Source organism: Crocuta crocuta, unplaced genomic scaffold (genome assembly GCF_008692635.1).
Source record: "Crocuta crocuta isolate KB4526 unplaced genomic scaffold, BGI_CrCroc_1.0 scaffold249, whole genome shotgun sequence".
NCBI classification, from domain to species: Eukaryota; Metazoa; Chordata; class Mammalia; order Carnivora; family Hyaenidae; genus Crocuta; species Crocuta crocuta.
In genome coordinates, this window is record NW_027533262.1 from 2,473,072 (window position 1) to 2,485,807 (window position 12,736).

Genomic DNA, 12,736 nt, shown 5'->3' on the forward strand with positions numbered 1-12,736 from the left:
ATTTCCACTTGACAGTTGTTCAAAGAGGTCATAATTCCTTTTTCTCACTTTAAAATCCTAATCTTCCTTTCTTGTTTTGGAACTTTTAAAAACAATTTCTTGCCCACACATTTCAAATATCTCAAATCTCTTGAGTTCCTGGTTTTAAAGAATGAATTTTGGGGTGACTGGGTGGCTTAGTTGGTTAAGTGTCCGACTTTGGCTCAGGTAATGATCTTACAGTTAGTGGGTTCGAGCCCTGTGTCAGGCTCTGAGCTGTCAGCACAGAGCCTGCTTTGGATTCTGTGTCTCCCTCTCTCTCTCTGCCCCTCCCCCACTCATGCTCTGTTTCTCTCTGTCTCAAAAATAAATAAACATTTAAAAGATTTTCAAAAAAGAATGAATTCTGTGTTTACATATTTTGTTTGATGATGCCATACAAAATCTACTTATAGAGTTTCAGTAAAAAGTAGACATAAGACCATGACCCTTACCCTCATAAATGCCTGGTCTGTAGATGTGTACTCGGTAATAATCTAACCATAAATAATAATTGTTATAAAAATAGATAAGGTTGTCAAGGAATATATTTCATTTTTATTTTTAAGGTTTTTTTCTTAAATATGAAGCAAGGATGGGTTAAAATCAGACTCTTAAAAATAACATCATTTAAAGGATAGGCTGATGATAAACAGCTTACAAAGAAATTAAACAAAATAATTTAGAAGGAAAGATTAGATTTCAGTAGGTTGGGATGTAAAGGGTAATAAATTTAGACAATTAAGTGAGGAAGTTTGACTATGAAATAAGAAAGATATAGAGTGGTAATAAACCAAAAATCCTGAAAAATAATCTTTTAAACTTAAGCTTTCTTATATGCTTATTAGTTACAGCTAATTATATGAAGTAGGTATTTTTTATATTCCTTTTATAGACAGGAAGTAGAGTCGTTAAAATACTAGGTGACTTGCTTCAGTTGACAGAGTTGATTTTCTGGAAAAACTACTTGTAGATCTGTACTCATTTATTTTACAAGTATATATTAATTGTTTAATAAGTTCCAGTTTCAGGGTGTATGTCTAAGTGCTTTTACAACTGAATATTCCAATACTTGTGAAATTGGAATCATTCATTGAAAAGTTAAACAGTTTTGAACTGTGTTAAATTTATTTAAATAAACATGATGTAAATAACAGTGATACAAAAGTCAAATTTATATAGCAAATCCGTGGGGAGTAAAATGTTACACTGATTTTTTTATTTGAAAACATTGTAAATTCATTTGAAATGGGATAGTTATTTAGTCTTAAATAAAGGCTCTGTGACTATCTTTTAAATATCTGTTGGTTATATGACTACATTATTTGAAAGATGTCTTCCAACTCATTTATTTGAATATTATTTCTTTCTTCCTCTCTCTTTTGATCTGAAAAATGTTTAGCAACTGTTAGATATTATATTCCATACTATGTATATAAAAATAGTCATCAGTGTATAATACCAGAGGTCATTAAATCTTGAAACTAGCAAATATTACTTAATATATAAAGATAAAATTTCAAAATTATAGACTAATAAATAACCCTTATTAGCTATAGACTATAACTTATAATAAAATAATATTTATCCCACCACATTCTATAATATGGTTATTTTTTCCATAGGTCCTTAGAAAAGGAAATAATGAAAGATTAGCATAAATTCACTAAGAAGAAAACACAACTAATACTGTCTATTTTAAATATATGTCTATTCAACTAATAAGTCAAATATATGGGTTTTCAAAATTGTTTTTAACAGTATCTTTTCTTATATATCAATGGCAAAATACTTCAGAGAACAATAAAATCCAAACTGGTGAAATTTTGTTGCGTTGTAAACATATACGGTATGAAAACCTAGGAGAAATTTCTTTTACTACTTTCAAAAATGTTAAAATTAATGGGGGACCTGGCAGTCTCAGTCAGTAGAGCATGCAGCTTTTGATCTCAGGGTCATGAGTTCCCGCCCCACATTGGATGTGGAATCTACTTAAAATTAACACTTAAAATTTTTTTAATTTTTTTTAAAAATGTTTTATTTATTTCTAGGAGAGAGAGAGAGACAGCGTGAGCAGGGGGGGGTCAGAGAGAGAGGGAGTCACAGACTGAAACAGGCTCAAGGCTCTGAGCTGGCGAGCAGATGAGCAGGGGGGGGTCAGAGAGAGAGGGAGTCACAGACTGAAACAGGCTCCAGGCTCTGAGCTGGCAGTCAGCACAGAGCCTGACGCAGGGCTCGAACCCACGAACCGCGAGATCATGACCTAAGTGAAAGTCGGACGCTTAACAGACTAAGCCACACAGGCGCCCCAGAAATTTTTTAATTAATAACTAAATGTCAATGAATTTAATACCGATAAATGGAAAGTTTTATGCTTTAATTTAAATACAACATTTCGTACATGATTGTCCAATATAGATCTTAGCCTTTGTTAACATGAAAAGAGATGATCTTATTTCAGTGATGATAAATTTAAGATAAAATTTTGTGTCATTATGACAGAAAAGGCATATACTAAAGTGTAATCTAGCCTTCTGTAATGCTCAGCTGTCACATTTTATCAAGAGGAATCTGTTCAGGGAGAGAGCCTTTTTAAAGTTGGATATTAATTCATGGGAACATATTAGAATATAAACCAGGAAATCGGAGGACAGAAAGTTCATCTGCTGATGTGTCTGAGGTGGTAAAATAAGAAGAGCGTGGAGAAGATATGAGTTATGATCTCCATTCAGAGGAACAGATAATATGTAGTACCTGGATTATTGATGTAGTTGATACTAATTTGGGATTTTTATTTCTGGCTTTTATTTTTATTCCTCCATGACTTTTTTCTCACATTTCCACAAATTCAAGGTCTCTCATTGCTTTAAAAAATGTATATAGCTGGGCAGAAAGCACTGGTAGATCTCACTATGTTTCTGGCTTTTTTATTGAAAAATCCTAAATCCTTGGGTTACATTAGAGGGTCTATAAAAAAGATAAATGAGAAGAGCAATATGGTCTTGGAAAATCACTTCCTTATTCAGTGGTTTGGAGGAAATGCAGGTGAGAGAGAAGAAAGTTTGTGAGTACTGGGGCAATGAAGACCTGTGCCCTACTGGTTGCCATCATTTCTGCGAAGTGGAGAGATTCCAGAGAAGATCATTTCATGTGCAAGACATTTGACATGGGATGACCTGCTCATCTCTGCAGTTCCCACTTCATAAGCACGCTAGAGAAGCAATTTCTGATTAACTAATGATGGTCTCTCCATTTACTCTCCCTTGTCCAAACATACAACTTGGCTTGGCATAAGTTTCCTGAATCTTGACATGATGTCAGAGGAAAAGGGTCAACTTAATCATTTAGCTTAAGTGTTTCATACATTTGGCCAAATGGTGCTCAGTGGTAGATATGAAGCTGCTCCATACAAAATAAAGGGCTATTTCTTACACATCTAATTTCAGAGACTGGGTCAATAAATGGAAATTAAGAGAGGCATATTTTGCTCACTAAAAGTGCTTTATGACATATAGATTCATTGGACACATTCTCTGTTTTATAGAAATAATCTTTCTTTTTTCTTCTTCCTTCCTCTCTTCCTTCCTTCCTTCCCCCTTCTCTCTCTTTTTTTCTTTCTTTTCTATGAACGGATTAAAGAGAAATGAATTACCACTTGTTAGGAATATTGTTTCATTCATGAGATTGAAATAGTGACAATGTGGGGTTCCCTTTATTTCTGCTTTCTATGATGTTAATTTTATAATAATTTAATTCTCATAGTACCATTCCCTTCAAATTGTCTCTGAAATTTACAAAAGCCAATCAATAAAACAAATAACGAAAACATGTTTTTGCTGTTTTCTAAAATGTGTGAAACCAACTGGAAAAGCTTGTGACTTTTCCAAAATATGACTGGACAAACATCCTATAAGTAAATATTATTGTGTTCTATGAAAGAATGAGAATTTAACAACTAGAGGCATTGAATTATCAGAATAGCAAACCAAGTTTAAATGGACAACACATAGTCCATTTCTCTTGCCTGTTTGCATAAATATTTTAAAGTTGAAAACTTAGTGGTTTATTGAATATTCTACATGATCTTTTTAGCCTGTTTGTAACATTTTGAAATGTCTATAATTGGGCAAATCCTGCATATAAAGCATAAGAAACATTTATTTTATTATATTTTTGTTTTCCCAGTCTTTATTATTTTACTTTATATTAATTTCAGTATAGTTAATGAAATAAATACTTTTATAAAGTGGTTATATATGAGTACATTCTCTAAAGAATCAAGAAGCCCATGTTAAGTCATATTATATCTGTACATATATATTGCCATCAAATTAAATTATTTTAAATATAGTGGGAAATGTAATAAACCAAATGTGCATAATTTGCATCATCTCACTTTTCAAAATTAATTTTTCCAGACTTTCTTTTCAAACATTCATTATCTGAGTTAAGATTCCTGCTTTTAAGGGACACTTGGTGGCTCAGTCGGTTGAGTGTCTTACTTTGGCTCAGGTCATGATCTTCCTGGTTCATGAGTTTAAACACCATGATGGGCTCTGTGCTGACAGTTCAGAGCCTGGAGCCTGCTTCAGATTCTGTGTCTCCCTCTCTCTCTGCCCTCCCCCTACTCTCTCTCTTTCTCAAAGACAAAAACATTAAAAATTTTGTTAAAAAAGATTCCTGCTTTTACTATTCTGATAAAATACCTTAAATAGACTAACTTTTCAAAGTTGTACAGAACATTACCTGCCAGAAAGTACTGAATGGTATTTTAAAAATTATATTTGCTAGTTTTTTAATTGCATTATAAAAACATAAATTAAAACATAAGGATAAAAATGTTTTTATATGCCATTTAGAAGTAACAAATAAAATTTTCTCAAAATTGTATCCCATGTCTTTATTTATAACAAATAAAAGGTAGAATTAAATCCTAATCCTCAATCTTACTTTCCTCCTAACAATCATTTTATGAGTGATACGTATTATTTTTTGACTAATTTTTCTTTGAATTTAATTTCTCTTTGTTTTAAGTACACATAATATTCTGCAATATTTTTTTTTGTTTTTCCTGACCTGGGTGTGTACCAAAACCAAACCAAACCAACAAAACCCTCCAAGAACTATGTTTTTTATTTTTATTTACTTTTTTATTTTTAAAAATATTTTATTTATTTCTGAGAGAGAGACACAGAGTGAACAAGGGAGGGCCAGAGAGAAAGGGAGACACAGAATCTGAAGCAGGCTCCAGGCTCTGAGCTAGGTGTCAGCACAGAACCCGATGCGAGGTTCAAACCCACGAACTGTGAGATCATGACCTGAGCCAAAGCTGGGTGCTTAGCCAACTGAGCCACCCAGGAGCCCCCAAAACTATGTTTTTTTAATGATTAACAACCAAGTTTATTGTCTTTGGAAACTGGAATAACATAAAAGTGAGACTTTTGAAGCAAACTCACTCTTTCATATCTATTTCCCAGAGTTTAAAAAAAGTATATCCTATAACAGGTATGATTGAGTGTAGAGCTAGATCAAATTAACACATGTGATTAAAAATCTAATAAAGAGTGCTTTGTGTAGTCTGGTCCTGCTGTTTCCAACAAGATATTGATTTCTTATTTCTTGCTTTTATTTATAGTCCACTTGGGGCTGCCTACTGAAGCAGTTTATAAAGAAAAAAAAAAACTGAGAAAGGTTTTTAAAAGTTTTTTATGAGAAGAGTAACTGACAGTTAGCCTGGTCCCAGGAAGAAGGTGGTACATGATGGAATAGGGAAAAAATGTTAAGAAAAAAGTAGAAGATCAGACAATCATGATACTAACCTGGAACTATTGGAGCAGCCAGAAACTGAAAGATGAATCAAGAAATAAAAGGAAAGAAAAAGAAAGGAACAGAAAAAAGAAATTAAAAAGAAGAGAGTAAATAGAAAGCTGTGTCCAGGCTGTAATGCTAGTCAACTCTTGAATATTGGATGCAATCTCTCTTTTCAGCCACTGTAACATGTTTTTCTAACCATTTCTATTTTTAATTTGTCATATGTGGTGAAGGGGCAAAACTGAATTTAACTCTGTCAAGTTTTTCTGCAATTCTGTACCTATGGAAATCACAGTTGTGTTCACTAAACATTCCCAGTATTCGGTCTTGATTTCTTGCACTGCATTTTAGTGAGGCTGAGCCATGTGCTTAGTTCTGAGTAGTGATCTGAAATCTAAAACCTTCCAAAGTGATTCAGGAAAAGTCCACTTGTAGTTCCTCAGTCCCCCTCTCCTGATCAAATATTAAGGAGACTATATGTTACAGAGTTCCAATATGAAAATGTGAGATGTATGGGCAGCTTCAAAATGGATAAGCCTATGTCAGCTGGATCCCTAAGTGACCATGTGTGACAAACCCCCTGCCAACCATAAAAAGGAATTCAACCTTTGATGTTAAGAAGTCAAAACATGGATTTATTATTATTTTTTGTACTATCTAGCCTACCATGAATAGTATCACACCCATCCTAATCATACCTTCTCTTTAGCATAATTTCATAACTATTTATCTTTCATTAATTCTACTCTAATTCCATATCCCACCATCTAATTTAACCTTCTCTATCAAAGGCCATTGATTACTCCCTAGTTGTCTTCTTTGTTCTTTGAATCATTGATTACCCTTCTAGAAATTGTTTCTTTTTTATATCTATAATGTTATAATTCCTAGTTCTTCCTGACATATCAGAAATTTATTGAGTGCCCCAAACACTGTAAAGCCCCAAAGAGGTTTTACAGTAAAGTGAGAGAAATAGACATGTATGAAGATACAATTGGCTTTCAGCTCGAAATACTATACCCTTGGGGTGCCTAGGTGGATCAGTCAGTTGAGTGTCTGACTCTTGGTTTTTGCTCAGATCATGATCTCACAGTTCGTGGGTTCAAGACCCATGTCGGCTCCATGCTGACAGTGCAGAGTCTGCTTGGGATTCTCTGTCTCCCCGCCTCTCTCTCTGCCCCCTCCTGTTCATGCTGCCTATCCCTCTCTTTCTCTCTCTCTCTCTCTCAAAATAAATAAATAAACAAACTTTAAAAAAGAAATACTATTTCCTTTAGGTTATAACACTGTAAAAGAAAAACTGTCAATATTGACTTGAATATGATGGTAACAAACCTGATAAATTTACATGTGTGTTCCTCTCAACTTCACACAAGCAAATGAAAAAGATTACATTCCAAATGTAGATTAGTTCTACATTTTGTGCACTTTACAAATCATTGTTTTATGTCAAGATGTTAATGACATGGTTTAGAAAATGGCATTGTCTTTTGTATGCGAGCCTTATTTACAAACTACTAAGAAGTTTATTTTATTTTGTAAGCACTTCACAATGCAAAAGGACTGGTAATTATCTATGGCATACATGCCTACACAAAGAGATCAGCATTTCACAAAGAGAACAAACTGAGGGAAGGGGCTCAGATCAGTTTTAAGCATATTTAGTTTATAGTACAAAGTGACTTGCCTTTCAGGCTCAATATGGGTGGGTATACTTCCAATTTTGCTCAGTGGAATTTTGTATACTAGGGCTTTTGTATATTAGAAAACATGATTTTGTTCCAAAGCACAAAATCCCTGAAAGAAATAGAGGTATAACCTGTGATTAATTAACACACAAGTGGTAATAACGCTTTTTCTTTTTCCTGTACTGCACGTACTCTGTATTATTTCTAAATGCCTTATGGATGGAGTGCCTAGGGAACTCAGTTGGTTAAGCGTCCGACTTCTGCTCAAGTCATGATCTTGCAGTATGTGAGTTTGAGCCTCCAGCTCTATGCTGACAGCTCAGAGCCAGGAGCCTCCTTTGGATTCTCTGTCTCCCTCTCTCTGTGTCCCTTCCCCGCTCACACTCTGTCTCTCTCTCAAAAGTGAATAAACATTAAAAATATTTTAAATGACTTATGTATGTTAATTCATTTAAACAAAAGTTTGTGTGTTAAATTACCCAGATGTGATTCTTAGGTAAGAAATGAGGTACAACTCTTACAATATTCAGGCAACACCAACACTTAGAGAAAAGGAAAAAGACTCAATAAAATTGTGATTGAAATAAAATTAGCCAAATAGGTTTGGTATAGTGCTTAGGAAAGAGAATATTATGGGAGAAAGTGGTTAACATAATCATTTCATTCCAGGAAGTCAAACAGAATAAGCACTGAAGTTTGTTCCTTGTAGTTACTATAAGGAGCTATTGATTGGTGACCGTACAAAGCTGAGTAAGGCAGTAGGAGCTAAAGCCATATTGTATGAGTTTAAAAAAAAAAAAAGTTAGAAAGAAAGGAAGAGTGAGTTCATAGCCTTTCAAGAAAGGAGGCTAAGAAGCACTGGGTAGAGATAGGCTTATGCATGTGTTTGGAGGAGAGAAATGGGACATTGTCTCTTTTTGTACTAAAGATGACATGTTCTTAGTGATCTTTATGAACCAGAATAGAAGGGGCAGATGAATACATAGGCAAGAGTGAGACAAATGAGACAAAGTCTCCTGAAGTCACTTTGTTTCTATATTTTTTACCCCCTTACATATGCTTATTGAAATTTTTAGTCTTCAGTCTTAACCCTCCCCAGAGAATTCACTGAGCCCAGTACTTAACAATCACCATCTGAGGCTGATCCTAAAACCCACATCTCCATCTCTAATCTCTCTACTTTAAACTTCAAGCCTGGATCTCTTAATTGCCTGCTGGGCATTTCTATTTCAAATACAACACATCTAAAAGCTTGCTCTTTACTCTTCTGAAAAATCATCTCCGCCTCCCGATTTCTCTGTGTAATTTGTAGCCTGACACTTCTACTTCAACTATTCCCTCTTCCTCATTCCCTTGTATTCAAATATTGTGTCTATCTTTAAATAACCATGCAGTCTTCAATTAATCACTAACCCTCACGATCTGTTTTCTTATCTGTTTGTAATACATGACCTTTAAGTTCTCTCCCCAAACTAATTTTGCCTCATTCCAAAAGCTGACATAAATATAAAATCCACTTGAAACATTGCAATAAATAGTGTCTAATTTCATGGATCTACTTTATAAATGTAAAAAAAAAAAGGTAATTAAACTGACGACTGCTCTCTCCCCACGGGAACTTAAAAGGGAATTTTCATTTCCTTTTCCATCTAGTTCTTATGAATTAGTCATGTATGGTACATATGGATTATTTCTGATATTTGATATTACTAACATACAAATGTAAAGATTTTTGACCCAAAAAAATCACTGATAATATAACTGCGTTAGGTCAGGAAATATTCAGCAAATTATGCACACAAAGCTCCCTCAAGGATGCGTTTCCTGCTGAATTCATTCATTTGATAATGTATCCTAAAGCAATTAAATAGTAATGTATTGAAAATATGAAGTTAGTGGAGAGTATGACGAAAAATGCCTCAAGGCAATTTTCACGTAATTAAGGAAAGACAATATGTCTCATTATGTTGGTAATGAGGTAAAGGTGTGACCTAGAGTCTCCAATTCATTCTAAAGACTTACTGGTCAACTTATGGTAGACCTAGGACTTAGAGCTGAGTCCTCAATTGCCCTCTGTTCTCATTAAATTATTATATAAACAGAGTAGTCAACATGTTTTGTGTTCTACATGGGCACCTTTAACCCATACATGTGAGCATATGAACATACACTAATCTAAAATCACCAAACTGGAGGAAAGGCATCAATAATCCTAAATAATAAAAATATGATTGACCAGGTCCTCCCTTGTGGCATTTAGCAAATGGTTACTAGAAGCCAGCTTCAACAGCAATAAGTGACTCTAAGTAGGGCCTGAGTCAACTATATGATTTACTTTACCGTTCAGGTCATTTAACATAAAAACTTACTTGTTCGCCAAATCCTTCAATGAACACTGACAGCAGCATGGTAGGGTCCCCTCTGTAAAGGAAAAAAAAAAAAATACAAACCCTCAAGACAACCTGACTATATGCATAGGTAACATCCCTCGCGACTTTGTAACATGACACCACTGAATCAGACTGCATGTTTGTGTGTTACCATACGTGGGAGACAAATAAATAGAAACTATAAAAAACTACGCCATATACCAACCCAACTTGGCAGTGCTGGCACCAATCGAGTTGCTTCCTGGAAAGAAAAACCTCGGTGTCACGATTCTGTGAGAGAATACTGCTGTAGCAGGGCAGAATCGTATTAATTTTTATAATCTCAAAATATGTTTTATTAAATTAGATTGAACTGTGAATTATCAATATTCAACCTTTTTTTAAATTCATAAAAACAGCAAATTTATATAGTTTGATCTAATAGCAGACATCTTAAATCCTCCATTGGTGAGGGGTCCCTGGGTGGCTCAGTCGGTTGAACTTCTGTCCTTGGCTGAGGTCATGATCTCATGGTCCAAGAGTTGGAACCCTTGCATTGTACTGACGGCACAGAGCCCACTTCAGATGCTGTCTTCCTCGCTCTGCCCCTTCCCTGTGCTGTCTCTCAAAAATAACATAAAATAAAATTTTAAAACCACATTCATTGTTTGTGTACTGCATGAGAAGCATGCATAGCTACTGTTGATGACAATGCAGCTTTGTAAAGTGACACTTACCCTTATTTTAGAAGAGGATTAAAATACCTCCAAAGTTATGTAACAAGTAACAAACTAAGATTCCCTGATTTGGGTCCAAGTGCTTTGGATTATATGCCACCTTGCCTCTCCCCTGCTGCTTGTTATCCCCATCAATTTTGGCAAGTATAAAAAAAGAAGATTGCACTCTGAAAAAAAATATAACATACATGGGTTTCATGAACTCAGAAGTAATCCTTTATAGAAACTGCAGTCAAAATCATTGGTTTTTATTCATTCTTACATTCATCCAGTCACCTATTTACTTCTGTAAACATATAGCAGATATTCTTTTGTCCATAAAAATATTTATTTAGGCAGCATAGGCATATTAGATCCAAGAATCTAATAATATATTTTCTGAGTTTCCTTTGAGGGACAAAGCATATACAATGCTACAGTATCATTTACATGGTTCTATGCATATATTTTATTTTTCAATTGATTCAAATAATTAAGAAAGTTGTATTGAATTTTTAATATGCATGAGACATTTTCTAGGCATTAAGGATAAAGTGATAAAACCTATTTCTTTGCCCTCATCCAGTTTTTATTCTGGTGAGAAAAGAAATTATGCATGCATAATATCAATAAATAATATCTCATAATAAGTGAGGGGCACCTGAGTGGCTCAATTGGTTAAATATCTGACTCTTGATCTCAGCTCAGTTCATGATCCCAGGGCCCTGGGATCAAGCCCCACATTGGGATCCTGCCCTGGATTCTCTCTCTCTCTCTCTCTGCCCCTTTCCCACTTGCACTCACTCTCACACACTGTCTCTCTCTCTCTCTCTCTCTCTCTCTCTCTCTCCCTTTCTCTCAAAATAAATAAATAAACTTAAAAAAATAAGTGAAGTGCTTTTTACTTATCAACATGCAATATATAATAATTGCACACAATAGTCTTTCTAGACATGCATAATATTTTTATGCTACAGATAGCAATAAAAAGACATAAAGAGGTAGAAAAACAGTGGATTTCCTCCAAAAGCAAAATTTATTCAGAAATATTCAAATTTCTAGCAAAAAGAAGAAAAATGCAAGTTTGTCTCTCATTACAAGAACCATAGTTAGATTGCTGTTTCCTTTATTTCAGAAGCTCAGTAAAGTCTAACCCAGGATTCTTAAAGCCTTTAGGTTATTTGAGCTGTAAAGAAGGTCAGGAAATTGAATTTTTAGCTTTTAAAAACTGTTAGTAAAATCAAGAAAAGGAGAAGAAAGTTGGAATTGGGTATTATTCTAAATTGGGTTCCACAGAATCAGACTTGGAAGTTTTGTTTGCAAATGACTTATTATGTCTTTATAAAGATTTAAAAAATTCTGCGCAGTGAAGGAAACAATCAACAAAACTAAAAGACACTTGACAGAATGGGAAAAGATTTTTGCAAATGATGCATGTGGTAAAGGGTTAGTCCAAAAAATATAAAGAACTTATCAAAATCAACACCTAAGAAATAAATAATCCAGGTAAGAAATGGGCAGAAGACATGACTAGACATTTTGCTAAAGAGAACATAAAGATGGTTAACAGACAAATGAAAAGATACTGAACATCAATCATCATCAGGGAAATGCAAATGACAACTCAATAAGATATCACTTCACGCTTGTCAGAATGACTAAAATTTACAACACAGGAAACAACAGATATTGCAAGGATGCAGAGAAAGGGGAATCATCTTACCTGTTGATGGGAATGCAAACTAGTACACCCGCTCTGGAAAACCATATGGAGTTTCCTCAAAAACTTAAAACTAGAGCTATCCTATAACCTAGGAATTTCACTGCTAGGTATTTACTCAAAGGATACAAAAATACTGATCTGATGGGGTACATGCACTCCAATGTTTATATCAGCATTATCAACAATAGTGAAATTGTGGAAAGACCCCAAATGTCCATTCATCAATCAATCAGTTTATATATCAAATTTTATATATTATATGTAAATATATATAATGGAATATTACTCAGCCATCAAAAAGAATGAAATCTTGCCGTTTGCAACGACTTGGATGGAACTAGAGTGTATTACGCTAAGTGAAACAAGTCAGTCAGAGAAAGACAAGACCCTAAACTATAGAGAACAAACTGA

General features: G+C 34.3%; 1 long non-coding RNA gene across 1 annotated transcript in view; it reads right to left on the reverse strand.

The window, feature by feature from the left end:
• The window catches only part of LOC144217830 (uncharacterized), an 86,735-nt gene extending 76,798 nt beyond the window's left edge, over window positions 1-9,937 (reverse strand). Inside the window, exon 1 of the long non-coding RNA XR_013330967.1 lies at window positions 9,887-9,937. This is a non-coding gene — a long non-coding RNA (uncharacterized LOC144217830). The remainder of the gene's footprint in view (window positions 1-9,886) is intronic.
• Window positions 9,938-12,736: the final 2,799 nt, after the last annotated feature.